Raw genomic sequence first — 4,004 nt, forward strand, 5'->3', positions numbered from 1 at the left:
GCAGTAGGACTTACAGCTGACCTGTGCGACCTCACCACAGTTCCAGGTTAACGCTATTTCGTACAGTACACTACGCATGTGCGGGCAACATGAAATCTGGGCAATGTGTCAAAAGTTTAAAAAAAACATGAACCTCATATTCTGTATTTATTTTACTCTGTTTAATTCTGAGAATTCTTGGTTTGTTAATCTTGATTTATGTCTGCGATTATATTATGAGAGCTCTGTTCTGTTACCAAAGTTGGTTAGCAGCTACTGCTCATGTTTCCTATGTTCACTTACGTTGTACATGTACTACCCTCTGTTCATTTATACTTTCTGTTGACGTGTCTTATAAGCCCAAGTGGGCTGGGCGTTTGTAAACGCACGACACTTTAATAAATCATCATTCATTAATTCATTAATTCATTAATTCATTCATAAACATTCCGCCATTTTGAATGCGCCATTACCGTCTGGATACCGTTACGCAAAGGGAACAATGTTTACTTCTCATGTGCCTTCACCTTTGACATAATACCCAGGATTCCGCTCACTCGCACATGCGTACTCTGCAAAACACCTTATGCAACACCTAGCAATTTTATAGCGCCCGAGTCTTCTCAAACGTACGGAGCAATTACCACGCATGGAATCCCGTCGCGGCAAGGCTTAGGTCACATTTCCAAGCCGGGGCCCGGACGGGCAGCTTTTGGGAGCAAAAACATCAAAATGCGCAAAATGCCATATGTGTATATTTCTAGGTATACATTTCATTTTTTCGTTTCTTTAAACATCCCGCCGGGCCCCGGTTTGTAAATGTGACCTAAGCCTAAATCGTTCGATGTATTTTACCAGGGCCTTGATAACATTTTCTTAGTTTGTGATGTGAGGCTTTCACTTCTAGGCCCAACCAGGCCAAGTCAACAAAACGGCTGATATACGCAGAGTTTTTGTTTAATTCGCATTTAAAATCCATTTGAATGAAAACCCCTAACCAAAAGAACGCAGCTATTGGATATAACCAACTCCTATGTAACACTGCTAAAACAATGCAGTCAGAATCATTTCAATAGACAATGTAAATCAACACAGAATCAATGGTTTTGTTTTATTTACATCCCTTTATTTTGATGATGATCTTTACCAAACTGCATGAAGTTCTCAATCATATATAAGATATTGCTATAAGATAAAAAAATACAGAATATGATAATAAGCACTCAGAATACAAGTGTATGGAATACTAAGTACACATTGTAAGCAATACGCAAGATTCTCATCGTTATATATGTATATATTATGCTGCGAGATGTTGCAAACGTAGAGTTGTTCTTTCAAATTAGACTAAAACAAATAAAAAACACCAATGCCGAAAACGTTTAGATACTTCCGTGACATCTACGATTTCTACAATTCTTTAAGAAAGAGGAACAGTCGATTCTAACACGACACGTAAATCTATGCGTAAGTACTAAAACTATCTTATGTACAGAATCTACAACTATTAAAGTATCAGGTGCAATTTGACTTAAGCATCTGTTCAAACTAACGTCTTGAAACATTTCCTATAAATCTAACCAGGCTATCTGAACATGTCTGCCTCTAATGTAAATTTCCTTTCTACACAGTAGTTATCGGGCCCTGGTATAGACTGACAACAGATAATGTTTTCACCCCTGGATGCGATTTGTTTTTCTAAATGACCGTTCACGTTTTAAAAGGCAAAAACATTGTATGCTGTACATTTGTCACACACGTAGATGTAGGTTCTTTGGTATGTCTTGTCAAATGTTTCAGGAGATGAGATTTCCTAGCCGCAGTGTAGTTTTAGTTTGACGTCATAAGGGTCTTTTCCTGTGTGTGTACTCATGTGTTGGGCTAAATTAGACCGTCAAGTTGCTGTTCTCACACATGAAGAATTTCTCAACGGTGTGCTTTGTTAGATGCCTGTCCAAAGTGGACTTCTCTGCGGCGGAAAAGTCACACTGGTCACATTTAACGTTTTTTTCGGCTGTATGCGTCCGCATATGTCGGGCTAAGTCAGACTCTTCGGCTGTCCTATGCCCACACTCCCCACAAATGAAGGGTTTCTCACCGGTATGTTTTCGTATGTGTTTGACCAAAGTAGACTTATCTACAGCAGAATATCACAGTGGTCACACTTGTAGGGTTTTTCTCCTGTGTGAATTCTCATGTGTTGGGATAAGTAAGAATTTCGCGCCGCCCTGTACCCACACTCTTCACACAAGTAGGGTTTCTCACCGGTGTGCTTTGCTAAATGTTGGTTCAAAGCAGATTTCCCTGCAGCAGAATAGTCACACTGGTCACATTTATACGGCTTTTCCCCTGTGTGGGTTCTCATATGTCGGGATAATTCAGACCTATCCTGAACCCACACTCCCCACACATGTACGGTTTGTCACCAGTGTGCTTTGCTGCTATATGCCGGTCTAAATTGCTTTTATGTGCAGCAGAATAGTCACACTGGTCACACATGTAGGGTTTTTCTCCTGTATGAATTTTCATATGTCGGGATAAGTGAGATTTGTTAGTTGTCTTGTACTCACATTCCCCACATATGTAGGGTTTCTGACCACTGTGTTTTGTCGTATGTTGGACCAAATTGATTTTCTGTGCCGCAGAATAGTCACACAGGTCACACTTGTAGGGCTTCTCTCCTGTATGGGCTTTCATATGACGGGACAATGTACTCCTTTGAGCTGTCCTGTACCCACACTCCCCACACATGTAGGGTTTTTCTCCAACATGTATTCTCAGGTGTCGGTCTAAGTAGGATTTGTTTGCTGCAGAATAGTGACACTGGTCACACTTGTAGGGTTTATCACCGGTGTGTTTAGCTAGATGATTGTCCAAAGTGGATTTCCATGCAGCAGAATAGTCGCACTGGTCACACTTGTAGGGTTTTTCTCCTGTATGGGTCCTCATATGTACGGATAAGTGAGACTTTCGACTGGCCCTGTACCCACACTCCCCGCATATGTAGGGTTTCTCACCGGTGTGTTTTGCTAGATGTTTGTCCAAATCACATTTCTGTGCTGCAGAATAGTTACACTGGTCACACTTGTGGGGTTTCTCTCCTGTGTGGGTTCTCATGTGTCTGGATAAGTCAGACTTTTCAGCTGTCCTGTGCCCACACTCCCCACACATGTAGGGTTTCTCACCAGTGTGTTTTCTTAGGTGTCGATCCAAGTGGGGTTTCTGTGCTGCAGAATAGTCACACTGATCACACTTGTACGGTTTATCTCCTGTGTGGGTTCTCATATGTTTGGATAAGTCAGACTTTTGAGTCGCTCTGTACCCACACTCTCCACACATGAAGGGTTTCTCACCGGTGGCGGTGTGTTTTGCTACATGTCGCTTCAAATGTGATTTCCGTGCAGCAGAATATTCACACTGATCACACTTGTGGGGTTTCTCTCCTGTATGGATTCTCATATGCTGAGATAAGTCAGACTTCCTAGCTGTCCTGTACCCGCACTCCCCACATATGTAGGGTTTCTCACCGGTGTGTTTCACCACATGCCTTCCCATATTGCCTCTGCTCTCCTGTACCTGTGAGGTTGATGTGTTGTCAGGTTGGGGAAAGTTCACATCACACGTTTCCTGCTGCAGGCCCATTTCTGTTGTCTGGGTCTCCCTGCTGTCACTCTCCTTTCCGGGGTGTTCTGTGGACTTACTCTCCTTCCCAGGATCTCCAGCACACTGGTCTCCGCAGAAAAGTTCAAGACCGGAATCTTCCATTTCTGTGAGAGGGGGTGTGGATTGTGAAACAGCTTATTTCATCTGGCAAAGTAAAATACAGTAGAATCCAAGTAAGTGCACAACGGATAATTGCACACTTCTGTTAATTGCACGAAATCCAAAATCCCGTGGTGGTGCGGTCCAGCTTAATAACTTCGCTTTGTTGCACCATTAGGATATTGCACGAAATGCACTGGCATTTGGGGTGTGCAATTACGTGGCTTCTACTGTAGTATAATTTATAATGATTAGACATGCCG

The 4,004-nt window shown here is 42.4% G+C and overlaps 2 protein-coding genes across 2 annotated transcripts in view; one reads left to right on the plus strand and one right to left on the minus strand.

Moving 5' to 3' along the window:
• Positions 1-4,004, plus strand: part of LOC118407668 (tropomyosin-1-like) — a 1,169,601-nt gene that overhangs the window by 1,044,520 nt on the left and 121,077 nt on the right. The window lies entirely within an intron of this gene.
• The window catches only part of LOC118407709 (zinc finger protein 501-like), a 482,642-nt gene that overhangs the window by 38,799 nt on the left and 439,839 nt on the right, over positions 1-4,004 (minus strand). The window lies entirely within an intron of this gene.

The sequence above is a fragment of the Branchiostoma floridae genome, unplaced genomic scaffold, assembly GCF_000003815.2.
Source record: "Branchiostoma floridae strain S238N-H82 unplaced genomic scaffold, Bfl_VNyyK Sc7u5tJ_1439, whole genome shotgun sequence".
Classification (NCBI taxonomy): domain Eukaryota; kingdom Metazoa; phylum Chordata; class Leptocardii; order Amphioxiformes; family Branchiostomatidae; genus Branchiostoma; species Branchiostoma floridae.